General features: G+C 51.9%; 1 long non-coding RNA gene across 2 annotated transcripts; it reads left to right on the forward strand.

Moving 5' to 3' along the window:
- Positions 1–43: 43 nt before the first annotated feature.
- LOC119701098 lies at positions 44–19,120 on the forward strand. 2 transcript variants are annotated; one of them, XR_005256999.1, is made up of 4 exons: positions 44–175; positions 3,597–3,676; positions 7,779–7,962; positions 14,011–19,120. It is a non-coding gene; the product is annotated as an uncharacterized LOC119701098 (long non-coding RNA). The 2 variants fall into 2 exon arrangements; XR_005257000.1 differs by having other exon boundaries at positions 3,600–3,676.
- The last annotated feature ends 534 nt before the right edge of the window (positions 19,121–19,654 follow it).

Raw genomic sequence — 19,654 nt, forward strand, 5'->3', positions numbered from 1 at the left:
CGCCTTCCCTCCTCCTGCGCTGCCTGTCCCCTGCCTGAGCCTGCCCGGCCTCCAGCAGCAACGTGGGGAACTATTCCCTGCCCAGACTGTGACAGGGCTCAGGTCCATCTTATTTCCATCCTCTCCCTGCCCCTGGCATCTCGTGCAGCTGGATGGTTGTTGGCACCAAAGGCAGGTAGTGATATATTTATTTGTTTGTTTCTAGGCTGCCACCCTCCATATGAAGTCAGGGGTGGTGCAAAGGGCTTCAGGCACGACTGGAGCAGTCATAGGCAGCCAGTGTTTAACACCTGCCCCATCCTGAAATGTGAATCTGAAATGTGACCGCCAAGAGAGAAGAGAAAGTTCCAGGGAGAGCTCAGAGCCCTTCCAGTGCCTAAAGGGGCTCCAGGAGAGCTGGAGAGGGACTTGGGACCAGGGATGGAGGGGCAGGACTCAGGGAATGGCTCCCACTGCCAGAGGGCAGGGCTGAATGGGATATTGGGAAGGACTCCTGGCTGGGAGGGTGGGCAGGCCCTGGCACAGGGTGCCCAGAGAAGCTGTGCCATGGAGAGGTTTCTGCTGAGTCACAAGTGTTGAAGCTGGGATTCAACCCTGTCATGTTTTAGGACAGCACAGTATTGTTTTCATGGCAGTCTGGGATAGAGGGATATTCAAGGTACCACCCCCCTCCCCTCATGGATGGTAACATCAGCAAAAGGATGCTGCATCCTTGTGTTCTTTAACTGATGTCGATGTCTCCCTTTTAATCACACTGTAATTTCATTTTTGCCCCTAATTTTGGCTCTGCTAAGCTTTTCTGCTTCCCTCTGAAGACGGGAGTCTCAGCAGATCTCAGACTCCTGTTGCTGTAGTAGCAAACAGCATCTGATTTTTCCTTCTGGCTTTGAATATTCTGCTTATTGTCTTGGAAGCATCTTGCTTTGGAATCACCATTCCATTCCCCTTCATAGCCCACCTATTCCAGAAGGTACCATCAAAAAGTGACTTTTTTCTTCCATCTGACCTGTTCAGATGGTGCCATGTGAGTAGATAGTTCTCATCTCAAACAAGGGGAGATCTTTGAGACCTCTCTGTAAAAAAAAAGTCTCCATCAGCTGCAACAAACCTGGTGCTCAGTGATGTTTAGAAAGCTGGTCCCTTCAGGGAGGGATTCAGTGGGAAAAAGAGCTTTGGAATACCTTAAGCAACAGATTTGTGTACACTAGTGTCTTTTGGTGCAGTTAGCTTTGCTTTATGTCTGTATAAATGATCAACAGTGGGGCCCCAGAGTTTTTATAGCAAAATCTTGGCTTTATTAATAATGGATTTGCTGATATCAAACCATCAATACCGAGGTAAATGTTACTGGTCTTTACCAGTAGTATGTGCCAGCTGAGAAATGAGAAAAGCTCCTTTAAACTTCCACCATCAGCTGCTTTTCTCTGCCAAATTCTGAATTGCTCCACCTTCAAACCCTGCTCTGTAATTACTTCCCATGTAAGATATTTTCACCTTCCGAGTGAAATTTAAAATAAACTCTTAAACTTTTAATCTTGATTTCTTTCACTGCCTCCCAGCACCAAAGTCCTTTGACACTCTGGGGGCTCTGTGCTTCAGTCCTTTGAAATGGCTTTGCCTCAATAACATGAATTTGGAGTAGAATGCAAATAGTTGTTTTTGAGGGCTGGCAGCCCAGCATAAAGCTATTTCAGATTTTTCCTGATTTTAAGTGTATATTTCAACCTATTCCTCCTGTCTCTCCTACACAACCTGGTAAGAGCCACAGAAACCCCTTGCAGAGCTTTAGGATGTGAATACGCAGAAAATGAGTCAATTCTACCTAAAATGTCAGCAAACAGCTTCATCCTGACTGTGAACAGTTTTGTCCAGGGCCAGAGTCCTGGGAATCAGGCTGATCTGCATTGCTGGGGAGGATTCCTGCTGCTCTCCAGTGATTCCAAGCGGATCAGGCTGTGCAGAGGCGCTCCCAACCCCCACAGTGCCACGTAGGAGCTCCTCCAGCGGTGGGATGGGGACTGGGAAGGGGGAGCCAAACTGGGAGTTGCCTTCTTCCGTCTCCCCTGCTCATGTAATGAGCGGCTCCAGCTGCCAGAGGGACGCATCCACTCGTCCAGGCCAGCTCCTCCCCTCCAAACCGCACTTGCGCAGGGCAGAACTCGAGATTCTTTTGTCTGGAGTTATTTCCAGCATGGGTTGACTTTGTGGGTTTAGGGCAGTGCAGATGCGCTGAGCCTTAAATTAAAATCCACCCAAAGTTTTTGTGACCTGGGTGTGATCCTACAGCCCCCAAGACAAAGCAGAGGGAGATTTCCAGGCTGTTGTTGCAGTGCTTGGAAACGGGTGTGGAGGAGCTGCTGGGATGGAGAGCAGTGAAATCCAACAGCACCAGGAGTCCAGTTCTGTGGTAAACAATCCATGCCCAGCCATGAAACGTCCAGATTGGTGCTGTGCTGGTTGTTTGGCTTCTTGTTTCAAGCAGTGTTACTAATTCACTTGATTATCTATTGAAGGAGTGGTTCATTTCTATGAAAGCAGACGTTGTGTGTTCTTTGGACAGGACTTTTAAAATATAAACTCCAGCAGCTTTGCACTCTCACCTTACAGTGACCCAGGAGACTCATCCTGTTTTCCTGTGCTGGAGACAGCCTGTCATCTGTGCTGCTGTGAGGCAGTGCTGGTGCAGGATCTCTGCTTTCCAGGATCGTGGCTGAGGAGGACAGGGATACCGGGAGCCAGCACTGAGGAGCCTTAAAATCACTCCATGGGCAGGGACACCTTCCACTGTCCCACCTTGCTCCAAGCCCCATCTAACCTGGCCTTTGGCATTTCTGTGGATCCAGGGGCAGCCACAGCTTCTCTGGGCACCCTGAGCCAAGGTGTGACCACTCACACAGGGAACAATTCCTTCCCAATATCCCCTCTAACCCTGTCCTCTGGCAGTGGGAAGCCATTCCCCCTTGTCCTGTCACTTTCTGCCCTTATGAAAAATCCCTCTCCCTCTTTTTCAGGAGCCCTCTTTAGGCAGTGGAAGGGTCTCTGAGCTCTCCCTGGGTCCCTCTCTGCTCTAGAGCTAGTCAGGGCTTGCGTGCTCCTCTAGGTCCTCACATGCAAAGATTTTGGGGGAATTCTGCTTCCTGGCTCAGCTCAAGGACAACTTTGGGTTCAGCACTTCAATTTCCTCCGTGCACACCCTCCTTTGGCACTGTGAGCTCATTCTTGCATCCCCGGGCACCGTGGAGCCGTAGCTTTGCTGGCAGCAGTGCTCTGCTCTGGAGTGGGATCCCAGCCCTTCTCCCCCTCTCTGGCTCTCAGCCATGCCCAGCTCTGGCCTGGCTGGAGCTGGGAGGGCCCGGCTTTGTGTGAGCAGACAGCACACAAAGGATGGCAGTGGAGCTGAAAGGCTGCATCCCGTGGATCTGTGCCCTGGCCTGTCTGGAGTGCAGCAGTGAGAGCCAAACTCCTGTGCCAGCCTGCTGTGCTCAGAGCTGGCCATGCCAGCTCCAGGCTTCTAGGGAGCTCACTGGGTTTACATGTCCTAAAGGGGCAAATTTGTGGATCCTCTGCAAAGCACTGATCTCCTTCTGCTTCCTCAGCAGGTGTGCTGGAGGAGGAAAAGGAAGAGGAAAAGACCTGATTGCCGTGGAGCACATTCCTCATCCATGGCATCATCCAGGTATGTCACAGTGCACAAACCAGGGAGGACAGGCTACAGAGGCTGCAGCTGCAGCTTTCCCACAGGGCACAGCAGAGAGAGATTCCCTTGATCCCAGTTTGTAATCCCTGTTTAATGCTCCCAGAGAAAAGTTCAAAATCCACAGGGTTTCCTGCCAACACAGCGAGGCAGGGGGGTGGAATTCCTCTGGTGCTTTTGAGTGGAAAGAATGACATCTGTGTGGCCTCAGCAGAGGGCCAGCACGGGTGGTGGCAGTTGGGTTGCAAGCCCCTGCATCCCACACCTTCCTGGGAGCTGGGCTATGGCAGGAGGAGATGGAATCCATGTGGATGTGGCAGCAGGGATTTGCAATCCCTTGGGAGGACCCACGGAGCTCTGGGGTCCTGAGCTGTTCCTACACTGATCCAGGAGTGCTGGTTTGGGGTCGTGGCAAGCCAAGAGGACTCCAGCATGCCCCTTCCAGGCTAATGTTTGGACTCCATGGTCCTAGAGGACTTTTCTAACCTTAAACTGTGTGATTCATAGATGAGCACTGGTGATGTGCACTCCTTACCCTCTCCCTTCTGCCTCACAGTGACTGGGACCAGCTGTATCCTCCCAAAAAGCAGCCAAAAGGAAAAGCAAGGGCTTGGTTTGTCAGCCACATCAGCCCCATGGGCTCAGGGGCCATCTCAAGGACAGGATGTGAGAACACCAGGGCTTTGGGATGCTGCAACATCAGCTTCCTCCCTGGAAACAGGCAGCAAGGAATGTCCAGTTCCAGGTTTTCACCCTTTGTTACAAAACACAAGCAGAGAAGGCCCAGGTGGTCGATCTGCTCTGCACAGAGTGGAACTGTGGTGGGGCACCTCTCTTGCTGCATTGAGCTCTCCCTCATCTCCTCCTGGCATTTTCCAGGAGCATATGGAAATGTGAAAGGTCTGAGCTCTGCCTGCCTTCACATTTGGTGGAAGCTGAGAGGAGGCTTAGCCCCACATGCTCCCCCCTCAGGAAACTGGAATATAAAAGGAAACAGTTTATTCTGGAGCCAACTGAGGGAACAGAAACGCCCCTAAACCCAAGCCTGGCTTGGAGAGGGATCCTCAGCAGCCAATCTTGTGCTTCCAGCACAGCACTGCTCAGGGCTGGAGGCGGGGTGGGCCCTGCCTGTGCTGTGTGTGCAAGTGTGTCACACAACTGCCTGTCTCCCCAGTCCTACTGCTGTCCCTAAAAGTCTTTTCCTTGTTGGGAATCAGGTTCCCAAGAAGCCAAGTCCTGAAACTGCAGCTGTTGATGGCAGAGGAAGGAGGGGGCTGGGGCAGGACAGGGCTGGGCCTGCTGGGTTTGCTGCCCTGGGGACTCTGGAGGGTTGGTGCACCAGTTTGAAGGCAGGAGAGGAGGAGGGGAGGGATGAATCCCAGGAAGGACACGCTGGGCTCAGCGCTGGGCAGTGGCCCAGCAGGAACAAACAGCGTGTGCACTCCTCCTCCTCAGCCAAGTGCTGTGCATGTGTAAGCAGGGGGATGCTTAGGAAGGGCTTTGGCTGCCTCTTTGTTCTTTTCTGCTCTTGCAGAGGCAGCAGAAAAGCTGCCCAGAGAGATACAGCAGGAATCACAGGATCTCAGGCTGGTTTGGGTTGGAAGTAATGTTAAAGCCCATCCAGTGCCACCCTTGCCATGGGCAGGGACACCTTCCACTGTCCCAGGCTTCTCCAAGCCCCAGCCATCCTGACTTTGGACACTTCCAGGGATCCAGGGGCAGCCACAGCTTCACTGAGCACCCTGTGCCAGGGCCTCCCCACCCTCACAGGGAACAATTCCTTCCCAAGATCTAATGTAAAATTTTTTCTTTAGTGTAAAACCAAACAGGAAAAGGGCTTTCATCCTTCCCCAGTTTCCAAGGACCATGGTTGCCCCAACCCTGGGGATGTTATACTGATCTGATGGGACCAAACCAGTTTGTGTCCAGATCTGAGCTGCTGCAGCTTTGCTTGGGATGACAAAATGCACCCACCTGGGAGGCAAATGTCCCTTGCCACAGGTCCACATTGGGTCAGGGGGCTTAACCCATAACATGGAAATTTAGGATGTGTCTGCAAGAGGCCAGGATGTATTCCAGGATGTACCTCCAAGGCCAGAGAGCCTTAGGAAAAATGTGACATCTTCCCTGTGACCCCATAGGAAACCCCACTTAGCCTGAATATTCCTGCCTGCTTCAAATATGCCAGCAGAAAATTGCAATGTGTTTTTCCCAGCTACTGTATAGATTCCCCATGAAAATCTGACAGGGAAGAAGTGGCATATTTCTGGAAGATTCAAGGAGCCCACATGATGCAACCCCGCTGCATTCTTGCAGAGCGACGCCCGCTCCTGGGAGCTTCAGAAGGAGCCACTCACATTTTATTCCAGCTGCCACTGTGCTGTATCCACACATTAAAGACTTTTCCAGGGTCACATCCCTGTCCTGCCTCTGGTGTTGCAGAGCCACATTCCTGCCTCAGGGATGTTAATTTTAGAAGCAAAACCCACTCTTTGTTTTCTTTTGTAACTTGCAGGGTGGAAAGTTGTGGATGGTCCAGTGACCTTTTCTCTGTTTGAGAATGAAGCTAGAAAGGCTTTTTCCTGGTCTTCCCAAATGCATTTAGAAACTCACAGGCATGTTTAGTTTTGGGAGCAGTCATGCACTTGGCAGTAAGAACAGCAAATATGGATCCTGGAGCAAGGGAAGCTCCGTGGCTGTTGGATGGGATCTGTCAGCTGAGTCACACCAGGCAGATCTGACTCATCACATCAGAGCTGCATCTGCAGATGTCCCAGGATTTTATAAAGTTGGGCAAGGCTGATTATCCTCTGTAAAAGCTGGGGAGACTGAGACATGGAAGGTGAGTTTGGGGCACAATCAGAGCCAGGCTGGTGTGTGCTGCTTTCCTTCTCCACAAGGATGCTGAGGACTTGATAGGGAGTCCCAGAGGCATCTTCTCTCTCTCTGACAGACACTCTGCTGAGGGCTGGGACCCCAGAATGTGGAGCTGCTCTGTGTGGGATTATCCCAGCTCCAATCTCATCCAGCAGAGATGGATCTCATGGCCAAGGGTCCTCTGGATTTACAGAGCAGCCTCTGTATCCTTGTCTTCTCTCCCTGCTCCTGGTTACTGTGCTGTAAACCCAGGCAGGAACAGGCTCCGCTTTGTGTTTTTGTGGCCTGTGGGACCATGATTGATGCCTTTCTCCAACGTGGATGCCCAAACTGTGCTTCCCACAGTGGGGAGAGATGCAGGAGCTGCCTCTGTCTGCACCTCCAGGCAGCACACTCCAAGCTCTTGGCCCAGCACTCAGCACACTGAACATCTCCTGCATGTCCCTGGATCTGACAGGCTGTTCCCAACACTGGAGGAGGCATCAGAGCTGTTGAATTTGGCTTTGTACAGAAGGTCTCTTGTTCAGCCTGGGGCAGAGGTGCTTGGGAGAGGTGGGGTGGGAGGTTTAGATGAATGAGGATCGTTGTTTCACTCCTGATTCCCTTCAGGAAGGTGCTGGATGTTTCCCAGCCGTGCCCAAACAGCTTGGATTCAGTCTTTGAAACCATTTGCATTTCTGGACTCTGTTGGCTTTGACGTCAAGACCTGAATCCCCTGGGATCATTCCTGGTTTGGGACCCAGGGGATGCTGTGGTTACAAAGACACGTGTGAATCAAAGCCTCTTACAGCTGCCCTCCTCCTCTCCTGCATGGATCTGGCTTAGCCCCATCCACTTGGGAATTATTTCAAGCTCCTTTGCTGCCTGAACACAGAGAAGCAGCAGCAAAGAACTTAAGGCAGCTCCTGAGTTTTGAACATTTCAGGATGCAATCATGGCTGCAGTTCAGTGGGAGGGAAACACTCAAATCCTGAACTTCCAAGGCTTTCTGTTGGATATGGAATACCCAGTTCTGGTTGTTGTAGTTTCCAACAACAAAGCTGTATGCTGGACATGCAAAATAATGGAGAAACCGCAATTTGTTCATTGTGGAATTGTCTTCATTTTCCAAATTCACCTCCCCGAATTCAGAAATATCTTCAGTGACTGGGATGGCACTTGTCTTGATGAATTAACAATTTAACTATGATTTTCTCCCTAATTCCAGTTAATAGAATAATTGGATCTGCTGGAGGCAAGTTCATCAAATGTGGGATGCACAATGAATCCACCACTCTGGGTTCTGTCTCTGATTCACCACGTGCCATGAATCCTGCAATTCATCGCTGCCTGCAGCTTTCCTAACTTCCCTGGCATTTGCAGGAAGGTGCATGGTCACCCTGTGGAAGCAGGTATGAAGTGGGGCCGGGTGGGGGGACACCCAAGAAGCCCTGCAGGAATCTTGGGCACCACAGGGCTGGTGTAGAGTCAGTGCAAACAAATCCTTGTGGGCATGAGAAGCACTGAGCTCATGGCACCATGCGCTCCAGAGGTCCTCTAGGTCTTCATCACCTGTGTCATCCCATTAGCTGGAAAACCCTAGTGCTCTGGCTTCAGCTAAACAGATAATTGTGTGCCTTGGTGCCAGCCCTGCATCCCTGGGGCAGCAGGACCACTGTCCTTGAGGGTGGGATCAGGGTGCAAAACCTCCTCCAGCCTTGACTGCCACCAGGGTTTCTGTCTCCGGCCCCAGCTCCAATCCCACGCCCTGAATCCTGCACTGGGAATACACTTCTGGCTCTGTGTGGCTGTGGCCATGAGTTTCCCATGCTTCAGAACGTGCCATGAGCCCACAATAAACAGCACAGCCCCTGCACTGCTGTCCCTGAGCTCCCCTGGTCCCCAGTGCAGCTGGTGCTGAAACACTTGGGAGAAGAGAATATTTAGGATTTCTGGGCTGCAGAAGTGTCAGTGTGGAAAAGGCTGCACCAAAGCAGAGAGCCCAGCGGAAATAGATAGATTTAAAAATAGTGGAGACAGAGAGGGGCTGGCTGGGATTCAGGAGCTACAGAGAGCTGGGAGCACACAGATCCAATTAGGGTGCTGCAAGACTCGTTTAGACCCTGCTCCCACACCAGCCCTGGACACGGCTTCCCCTGCAGACACTCCCCTGTGGCCCTGGCACTGCTCCCCTTCTGGGGGTTCCCCAATGAGCAGTGCCCAGCCAGGATCCCACCCAGCTCCACGACATCCCCTCCGTGCATCCCCAAACCCACACCCACCCCCGAGCCCCAGGGAATTCAGGGAGTCTCTCCCCAGATGGGCAGGGACATTCCATCCTCCCCCTCCTGTCCCCGTGTCCCAGTCTCGCTGCTCCCCCCGCTGCCCAGCTCCGGCACCATCCTGGGCTGGCTCCAGCCTTTCCCAGCCACCAATCCCGGGAGGAGGAGCAGGAAAGGCTCGGTCTCCACTGCACAGCCCCGGGATGTGCCCCAGCAGTGCGTCCTGGGAGCCCCCTCTGCCGGGGAGAGGTGTCTCCTCTTCCACTTGCCCTGGGAATGATGCTGCTCCAGGCCAGTCCTCCCTGCTGGAAGGAGAAAAGCAGAGCCAAGAGGAGTAACAAGGCTAGCAGGGGCCAGGAGGGAAAAAGGGAAGCAAAGATGGATGTAGAAACCCCTGGCATTTTTGCTTTGTTGTTTTTTCTTCTTTTGGTTTGGAAAGGACCTTAAAGATCACCCAGTCCCACCCCCTGCAATGGGCAGGGACAACTTCCACTGTCCCAGATTGCTCCAAGCCCTGTCCAACCTGGCCTGGAAGGGGAATTTATTTCAGACTCTGCCAAATATAATTTCAACTTTGATTTATTAGGTTTATCACTAGAAATAAGATGATGATAGTATAGATAACCCCAAACTGTGGGAGCATGGCATGGGTGCCCGAGCAGCATGCCAGGAGATTCCTTATGTCTTTCCAGGTTTCAGTTTCAAAGTTGCTATTCTGCCTGGGAGCAGAGAGAGGGAGTCCTTCTCCTTCTCTTTGAGGGACCTGCAGGATCCTCTTCTCCTGAAGAGGGTTCCTCAGGCTGCCCAAATCCCAATTGCCATGAGCATTATGTGAACTGGTCTTCTCTTTGCCATGCCAGGAATCTTTCCTTGTCTCTCTCTTTCCAGGGAAGGAAAGACAGAGACAAAGATCTACAGGAGAATCTTGGAAGGAAGACTGTGGGGATGGGAATGACTCAGAGCAGCTCTCATATAAAATCACACAGTCATAATGGCACAGAAGGTTTGGGTCAGAAGGGACCTTAAAGCTCATCCAGTGCCACCCCTGCCATGGCAGGGACACCTTCCACTGTCCCAGGCTGCTCCAAGCCCTGTCCAGCCTGGCCTTGGACACTGCCAGGGATCCAGGGGCAGCCACAGCTTCTCTGTTTCAGGGGCATGTCCATGTGTCTCCAGGGATGCGCCAGGATGCACAAGCAGCAGGCAATCCCTTTAGCAGGGAATGGGAAGGGCTGGCTTCCTACAGGACACAAGGCTGGAGCCCTTGGGGGGCTTTGCAGTGATACCCTTGAGGTCTCCCACTCAGCTCTGGTCCAGAACCGCAGCCTCCCAGTAAACAGCACCCAGAAAACGGGGTTTGCCTTGTATGGAAGTGTTTAATTTCCTTTAATTAACTGGATCTGAGCTGGATGGAGCCCAAGCCTGTTCTCGGTCACCAGCGAGCCCTGAGCTGTGCATGATCAGAACTGACAGCCCCAGTGGTGCTGGTGCCAATGCCAGCAAACCCCACTGATCCACCTGAAAAACCCCTACAGGTCTGACACAAAACATTCATGCTCAGGGGATGGATATTTGAGCTGAAACCTCAGCAGCAGTTCCTGCTCAGATCCCCTCCTCTCCTGAATTTGCAATTGCCAGCAGCGAGGAAAATCTCTGCAGAGTAACTCAGGGATTGCTTAGAGCATTGGGATAATCCCTTGCATTGGGATAACCAAGTGAAGCAGCAAGTTTTACCCTGTATCTATCCAGGAGAGAGAAAATGGAGCCTGTCAGGGTTCTTGGAGCCTGACTGGGGTGATTTACCAGGCATCTGAGTGCCTGTGCCAACAGCTCCAGGTGCCTCCCTCTTGCCTTCCTTCAGGACATGCTGCCTCCCGCAGGGAGCTGCTGGCTGAAGGAGGAATTAAAGGCATTTTATTCCCTCACACAGTCCATCACCAGGCTGCCTTCACAAGGAGCTGCAGCTCAGGGGCTTGCCTTGGAGGGAGGAGCTGCTTTATCATGGCATGGCAGCTTGCCCAGGGAAGAGCTGGGAGACAGCTGGGACTTATCCTAGAGCTGGAGTTCTGCTGCTGTGGGGAGGCCAGGGGTCAGAGAGATGAGCCAGGCTGCAGGAGGGAGGCAGGCAGGGGGTTTCACTCTCCTGTAAGCACTCCAGCGCTGCATCCCCAACCCAGGCTGGCAGGCAGGTCCCAGCCCTAGCGCTCTCATCCCAGTTCCCAGAGCTGTGTGCCCTTCCCTGACCTCAGCTCATCAGAAGCACAGAGTTGGTGATGCTCCATCAGCTCCATCTGTGCTTGCTGCCCACCCTGTCTGCACCCTGTGTGTTTCCCTTGGGGAGTCCTGTTCTGTCTCCAAGCCTCTTCTGCTTCCAAAGGATTTATTAGCACACTCCCAGCTCCCCTCTCCATCCTATAAATGGAAAGGCTTAGGCAGGCACTGCTGCACATTGAGAGCTGTGTGACCACGAGATTGCTTCAGCCAGCCCAGTCAGCTGATCCACACTCACTCAAGGAATCATTTTCCACTGAGGGCCAAGCTGTGGTTGCCCAAAGTGGGGGGAAAAAAAGGGAGACTTGGTGTGTTTGGGATAACTGGTGAAGGAAAAGCACACCTGGAGAGGGGGGCACATCTCTGCCCTTCCTATATCTTGGGCTGCTGCAACTGTCAGGGTAAGCAGTTGTAGGATGAGGTTATGAACCAAAAGAGGGTGGATTTAGGCAGGATATTTGGAAGAAATTCTTGGCTGTGAGGGTGGGCAGGCCCTGGCACAGGGTGCCCAGAGAAGCTGTGGCTGCCCCTGCATCCCTGGAAGTGTCCAAAGCCAGGCTGGATGTGGTTTGGAGCAGCCTGGGATAGTGGAAGGTGTCCCTGCCCATGAAACTGGATAAGCTTTAAGGTTCCTTCAACCCAAACCAGTCTGTGATTCTCTGTTATTTTCCTGAAAACCAGGCCCTCCTCTGGACTCTTTCCTTCCATCTCTAGCTTTCCAAGATCTCATTCCAGGTTCTGTACCTTGAGAAATGGATGTGTGCCCCCAAGGCTACCCTGGGCCTAGGATCCCTTGCTATGGTGTGGAGCTGAATTAAGGTCTCGTGTCACAGCAGCAGCTGCTGCAGCACCAGCCCTGGCAGCTCCTGCTTGGTGGCCATGGCAAGAGGCACCTTCTCCCCCTGTGGCTTTGCCACTTGGCCTGGAGGAGAACTGGAGGTGGAAAGTGCTTGCAGCTTCAGCAGATGGTTATCTCATGAATCATGGGCTACCTGGCTGTGTGGTCATCCTGGATGGCTCCTGCTGGACCTGTTTGTGCACATGCAGCTGAGCTGAGGTTTCCTGGGAGGGCTGAGCTCCCTCACGTGCCCTGCCCAGCCCTGGTTGCACCTCAAGGCCACCACAGGGACAATTGGCACATGAGATGTCTCTCTTTTGATGCCCAGTCTCCCCACCCTTCTGATGGGGCAGCTCTGCCCAGTATTCCAGAATTTCCCTTCCCTCCTTCACAAAACACACAGCTGGGAGTGAGTGGGCACCTCCTGGACACGTCCCCAGCTGAATTCAGGGGATTCAGGGAAGGTCTCTGCTTCTTGGCTGACCTTAAGCTGCCCTCACCCCTTGTTGCTGTGGGGGAAAATCTCCAGGCAGAGAGAGGGGCAGGAGAGGATGGGTGAGAGGGAAATTCCTGCCAGGAATGAGTCACCTCCTCGTGCTATGCCTGGAAAAAGCAACTGCTCCCATCCTGCTGCAGTGCTGGGGCAGAAGGGATCCCTGATTCCTTTGGGATCCCTTTAGGGACAGGCTTTATATTTTCCTGCTTTAAGGTAAGTTAGGCTGGAGTTCCACCCAGTTTAGGGAGAAACAGCAGAGCCAGGCATCAAATCCCAAATGACTTCTCAATTCCTGGCTGGTGAGGCACAAAGCATAGGGTGACTTTGTCTGGTTTACCCACATCCTTTGTGTCATTTTAAATGAGGAGAGAGATTTTAGATTAGATATTGGCAAGAACTACCTCCCTGTGAGTGAGGTGAGGCCCTGGCACAGGGTGCCTAGGGAAGCTGTGGCTGCTCCCGGATCCCTGGAAGTGTCCAAGACCAGATTGGATGGGGCTTGGAGCAGCCTGGGACAGTGGAGGGTGTCCCTGCCCATGGCAGGGGTGGCACTGGGTGGTCTCTGAGTTCTTTTCCCTACCCAAAACAAGAAAAAGAAAAAAACATTTATTTCTGCTTCCCACCCTGCTTAGTATTAAATTTTCTGAAAGATTCCCTGCACAGGAGTTTCCTCCTGAGCAATGTGGAATTTGCAGGAAACATCCCCTGCTTGTGCAAAACTCTCCTGCCTAAAAATCTATTTTTAATCAAGGAATACTGGAGATGGTTTAGGCAGAGAGGGAGCAGCAGTAAACCAGCTTTGAGCGTGGCTGTTGGGTCTGTGATGGAGCTGCAGCATAACCCAAACTTAACTTTGCTGGGGTGCAGGATTCATGCTCCGGGAGAATAACAAACCACCCCCTCGGGCTGAATCTGGGGCTGATGGCTGGAATTTGAGGAAATCCTGTGTGTTTCTAATCTTAGGCTGCTTTTTCCCTGGGTAGTTTATTCCTTTAAATAGAAGGGCTTAAATGGGATTGACTCCTACAATCCTGGTGGCCTGGCTGGGCTGTAATCTTTAATGGCCAGCGATGGGCAGGGATGTCACATCTCGCATCCCTTCTGCTTCTGCTGTGAAGGGAAAACACTCAGGAGCCCTCAGTTCCTCAGGTGTCACCTGGAGATGTGTCTCAGCTCCATCCTGCCCCCTTGGAACAGCAGGGAAAGGACCCTGGTGTCTGACAGGACCCCAGGGAAGGGCTGGAGCTGTGCCAGGGCAGGTTTAGGTTGGATTTAGGAAAAGGTTCTTCCTCCAGAGGTGCTGGGCACTGCCCAGGCTCCCCAGGGAATGGGCACAGCCCCACAGAGCTCCAGGAGCTCCCAGGGATGCCCAGGATGGGATTGTTGGGGTGTCTGTGCAGGGAGGGGTTGGACTTGACCATTTCTCAGGACTGAGGGAGGAGAAATGCCAAATGTGGTCGGGCTCACATACAAAACAGGTCAGGGAGCTTTGTCCCCCCAGTGTGCAATGTCATGAGGAAACAGCTTTGTTAGGATGGCCAATTATGCATCTGAATGTCCATTTAAATTTCAGATCTCCAGGAGAACCATCCACCTCATCCCTGGTGAGCAGATCCAGGTTCCTCCAGATTTCCAGCAGGATTTGCAGTGGGTGGTCACAGACTGGAGAGCTTGGCAGCTTTTTCAGTGGTGCGGTTTGCTGCAGGACCCACATATTTTTACCCTTGTACGGAATAATCACATCCCGATGAAATCCAGGATTTGTGCAGCCCAGCTGACTTTGCAAGTGCCACCACCCTTTGCAGCTGCCCAGACACCAGGCCTGGATTTCCTGATCCTCATCCTCAGCTCTTGATATCCTCCTTCCTAAACCAGTCCTGAGCCAGAAGAGCACATCTTGGAGGACAGCTCCCAATACATTTTTCCCATACTGGGCAGCAGCTCCCACACCAGGGTGCCCTTATCTCTGTACATCCCTGTGCAGAGGGTCCTTGGCTGCCCCAGCCTGCCCTGAGTGCCCCACCTTGCTGATGCATCTGCAGCCTCCCTCAGGGAACAGGGGAGGCCCAGTGGAGCCTTTCCCCTCTCCCACCACCCGCTCTTGGAGTCTGAGGGAAGCTCAGTGCTCCTGGGAGGTTGGGATGAGTCAGTGTTTGCACGTCCTGAGTCACTCCAGGGAGTTGCCAGAGAGGAGGGGGGGATGCCCAGCCTCATCTGGGGGTGTAAATATCCCAGGAAGTTCTGCCTGAAAGAAAATTCCTATTCAGTATTCACCACCTTGTAGGGTTGCTTCCAGCAGGGCCACCACCATGGACCAGAAGTGTCACTCCATGAGAAAAAGTTATTTCCTGGCCCTGCTTCCATGTAGAATCCTTTCAGATGGCCCACAGCTGGTTATCTGGGAGGGGTGCCACATCCCCAACTCATGGCTGTCCTTGGAAACTTCCTAGGACATGCCCAGGGGTTCCTCTTGGCAGCTCCCTCAGAGCAAGTTTGTGGAACCAGGGCATCCAATACTCCAGGGAGGCCATGGAGGAATGCCAGGCACATTCTCAAAGCAGGGCTTTTGGGATGTCTTTTGAGTAGAATGAATTCCCAGTCCTCCCACTGATTGCAATTTTTATGACTATTTTTGGGCTTTTTTGAGCTGGAGATGCTCCTGAGCTCATGGAGGCTTTGGGAGTGGATTGGCTCAGGAGTCCCTGGTGCTCAAAGCAGGTTTAAGATTTAAAGGGGAGAGTGAACACCCTTGCTGACACTCCCACAGGCACCTTGTCCTCTGTGCCTTGATGAACCCCCAGAGAACACCACAGGATACTTCAAATACACACCCGGGCTTTAGATTTTTACCTCCATTTCCACCTTGAATGGGATAAATTCCCAGGTCAAGAAGAGCTGGAAGAACCACCCCAGGATTTTCTCTTCTCAGAGTCCCTGCCTCTAACATGAACTAAATTTTCTGTGCTTGCTCAGAGCAGAGGCTGAGCAGGGAGTGAGGCCAGAAAAACAGGGGGTCATGTCAGACTTTCTTTTTCTCTCCTCTTAACACTGAAATAAAAATACATCCCAAGCTTGTTTTGGGATTAACAAGAAAAAATTCCTCTTGATGGGAACCATCTGTGGCCAGGAGATGCCGGCTGTTCTCTGCTTCCCACCCTCACCCAGACGCTGTCATTTGGGGTGTGTTCCTCTCCCAAATATTATTCCTCTCATCCCTGTGCTGGTGGGAGGAATCCCAACTATTTAAGGAGGCTTTTCTCCCAGCATTTCAAAGCAGCAGCAGCTGGTGACACCTATGGAGGATAATATTTGCTCTCCTCATTACAGCCCCAGCGCCCAGCACAGCTTGCTGGTGGCTGCTGGGCTCAGAGGGGAAGCACTGCAAGTGTCTTGGGTGTCACCTTTCCACCCCAGACGTCACCTCAGGGTCAAAGCAAACATCTCGAGGCCTCTCTGGCCTGTCCCACAAACCAGGAGGGGAAATCTGCCCTGAGGAGTGGAGATTCCCTGGCTCTGCCTCTGCTGTGCTGGTGGAAATGAGGGCGTTGGTGCTGGTCCCTTCATGGTGTCTAGGAATGAGGATATTTCTGGGGTGGACCTTGGCCCCAGCTGAAGTTTTGGGGTGGAAAATGCTACTTCTGGGCTAGGCTGGGCTGGTAGTGGGAGGATGAAGAGGTGCATTTGCAGCATCAGAAACTCCAGAGAGACTTGGAGCAGGGAGAAGCCTCTAAGACGAGGAAGAAGAGAGGAAGCTCAGAGTGAATCCAGCAGAACCCAGGGAGGGTCTGGCTCAAGAGGAGAGGCTGAAAGAGTTTCTCTGCTCTCTCCATGCAGCTGAGGAGGCTGCCTGGCTGAAATGTCTCCTCCTGGGATCAGCTCCTGGCAGGTTGAGCAGGAAGCTGGGAGCAAGACAAGCCCAACAGGTTCTGGGCTGTGAAACCTCCTGGATGGCAGCACATCCCTGGCCTGGGATCCAAGGGCTGAACTGAAATGGACCCAAATGAGCATTTTAGGGGCTTTCCCAAACCTGGCTGCATGAAGGATTTTGTGTGGGCCTTGACATCTTCAGAGTGATCCAGGCTTGGCTTGGGAGGTGGTTTGGATTTATTTGGAGAATGGAGGGCAGGACATTCAGGCCTTGCTTACCCTGCCCTCCTGCTTGTCCCTCAATGTGGGGACCCCTCAGTTCCTGTACTCTGCCAGGACTGAGCTAATCCTCACCTCTCCTCCATGGAGCCCAGCAGGAGCTGGTTGGAGTGAAGGATGCTGCTCCCTCCTTCCCCCTGGGGCTGGCACGAAGCATCCCGGAGGCACTGGTGGATTTTGTCCTCCAGCAGATGAAGGCAGAATGCTTTCCATCTTTGAGGCTGGAAAAATCCATCCCACAGACACCCCCCAGGCTTGTCCCTGCAGCTGGGGGTGCAGCCCACGCTCCCATCCCAGGAATGTGGGATGTTCTGGTGCTGCTTTGCCCAGCCCTGCTCTGACCACAGGCTGGGAACGGGCCTGGCTGCTCTCAGAATATTCCATGGATCTCTGAATCCATGGCTGTTGTAAGGTGCTCACCCAAAAGCTGGTGTTGTGAAAGGAGGACTCATCTTTCCAAGATCTTTTAACAAATCCCTCCTGGTCCAAAGACACCCCAAAATGCCATTCTGGCTTTAACAAAGAAGGGTGTTTGTGCACAGTTACTGATGCTTGGAAAGCTGAATGCAGGTGCTGTGCTTCACCCATCAAAAAGCAATTTACAAATAAAATTTGTAGAAATTTATATAAACTGCTGGAACAGCATCATGTAGAGCAACATTATATTGTAACAGCAAGAAAATTTGCTGGGTTTTTTTATTGTTATTTTATTAGAAATAGAGGGAAATGGATTCACATAACATTTTTCAGACTGTGAGGTTTTGAACTCTGGGGGTTTAATTTCAGCAGTGTTTGTGCACACACGCTCCATCTCAGGCAGGCTGAGCTGGGTTTTTCATCCCCTGTGATAGGGTCAAACCCCACATTACCATCCAAGAAAACTCTGGGATGGAGAGGATCAGAAAACTGATTCTTCCCCTGACCTGGCTGAATAACAGGGGCTTTGTTCAGGGATCCAGGTCAGGGATTTTATTTCAGTACCTGCAAAGAAGCTATGAGAAGAATGCAGCAGGTTCCTCCCAGCCTGGAGAAATGCAGAGATATCCCCAAAGGTGTTTAATATTAACTGGAGCAGGGCACATCCCTGAAGGGCTTGATTGTGAGCCTATCTGTGTTTGTATCCAAACATCACCTGCAAATTCCCAGCGTGGCCAGAGCTGGAGCAGGTGAAAGTCCTCCTGGAGGGAGCTGGATCAATACTGGGTTTGTCAATAAAGATCATCCCGTGCTGGCACCAGGAATGTGAGCCACAAGCCCAGACCTTCCTGTGCAGGCACAGAACAAAGGCCTCAGCCAAAAGGCTCTGATGAATGTGTTGGTGAAGAGAAGAGAGCTGGGTGGGCAGGGAGCAGAGGGAACAAAGCAGCCCTGTGTGCACGGGGCAGCCAGGGAGAACGCTGGGATTTGCCTTCCAGGGTGGATGTGATGGCAGCTCCTCCAGCAAAGCCCACTGGGATTTTGATGCAAGCAAGGTTTGGCCTTCACACTCACCCTCTCTGACTCTTCTGGTCAGATGTTATCAGAAGCCTTTTTTTGGTAAGGCTCCTTCTCACAGGGCAGGGAAGTCTTGCATAACATAATGAGAAATATAGTTCCATCCTAGCTGTGTCAGCTGCATTTGTTTATTAAGTGGACTGCACTAGAAAATTCTGTTAAACAAAGTTTAATTTAAAACAAATTAGTTCAGAGATGCCCTGAAGTCCTCCCAATACATCTGGAATCATGGAATCATTAAAGCTGAAAAAGACCTCCAAGATCATCAGGTTTAATCTTTGACCAAATCCCATCCCTAAACCATATTGTGAAGTATCACATCAACGTGATTCTTTTCTATGGGTTTTCCTTTTTCCACAGGAGATTTGTGTTTATCCTAAGCTTGATACTGAGAGCAGGAGCTGGGGGTTATGGATGGCTTCATTCCTTCCAACTGTGTATTGAATGTGGGGAAAAATGCCAGCAAATAAAAGGTCACCAGCTTGGGATACAGGACCAACAGCTCCTGTTGGGAGCTGTGGGACCCTTTGTGGCAGTCACTGTCCTTGTCAGGACACTGCCCAGCTCCCCTCCATCCAGAGGGCTCCGGATGCACTGAACTGATCCATGATTCTCCAGCCCTTTGAAGGGCTGTGGGGCCAGTCCAGGGCTTGTTTGCCCAAGACAATGATATAGGGGATCCTTTAGGGCTTCAAAGGGACAGGAGGGCACACAGGGTGCTCTTCATCCTGAGAAACATCAGTGGAGACAGACGTTCCTCACCTTGCCACTGGGTCACCACCACCCCAAAAACTGCTCCTGGCTCCTCCAGATCTTCTCAGTTTTATATTTTTTGTATTTATTTCATATTTATTTACCTGTTATGACTGAGCCATCCCTATTTCCTCCCCCACAATCTAAGAGTTCAATGCAGTCATCAGGGGATGCTGAGGGTGACAGGGACCTGATTTACCTGCTCCAATAATCCCTGCCACTGACTTTCCTCTTATTTATGTACATCCCTCTTATCTCCTGGAAGGGGTTGCTGGTTAACTCCCCCAGAGCAGGCACACACAGCTATTGTGCCAACAGTGTTTTCTGACTTGATGGACTGAAGATAGCTTCATTTCCAGTTGCTGGGTAAGAGCAAATATTCCTATTTTCACCCTCAGCAATCTCTTCAGGGCTTACCAGTTCACCATGGCTTCTGCTGCAGGGATGGAGACCTTGCAAGGACTTGTTGGGGCATCCTGAGGAGGCAAAAAAAAAAAAAAGTGAAAGAGAGGTTGAAATACAGAGGATGTAACAGGAAAATGGCTCTACAAGCCCTCCCTGTAAATGCTATTATGGTAAAATAATTATGCCTGAGGGGACGCTTACAATCAACACCCTCCTTGCACTTATTAGAGGCACAAAGGCCTTGCAGAAAGAGGTAGGAAAAAGGACCTTAATGAAAATACTGGCAGCACAAACACAGGAAAGCGCCGAGCTCCCTCCTGTTTGCCCTGCATTCCCCCAGAGCTGCAGGGGCAGAACAATGGTGTGTCCCTCCGCACGCTTCCTTCCCCTGCCCGGGCTGCACTGGGATGGCCCCAGCC

The sequence above is a fragment of the Motacilla alba genome, chromosome 1 (genome assembly GCF_015832195.1).
Source record: "Motacilla alba alba isolate MOTALB_02 chromosome 1, Motacilla_alba_V1.0_pri, whole genome shotgun sequence".
Lineage (NCBI taxonomy): Eukaryota > Metazoa > Chordata > Aves > Passeriformes > Motacillidae > Motacilla > Motacilla alba.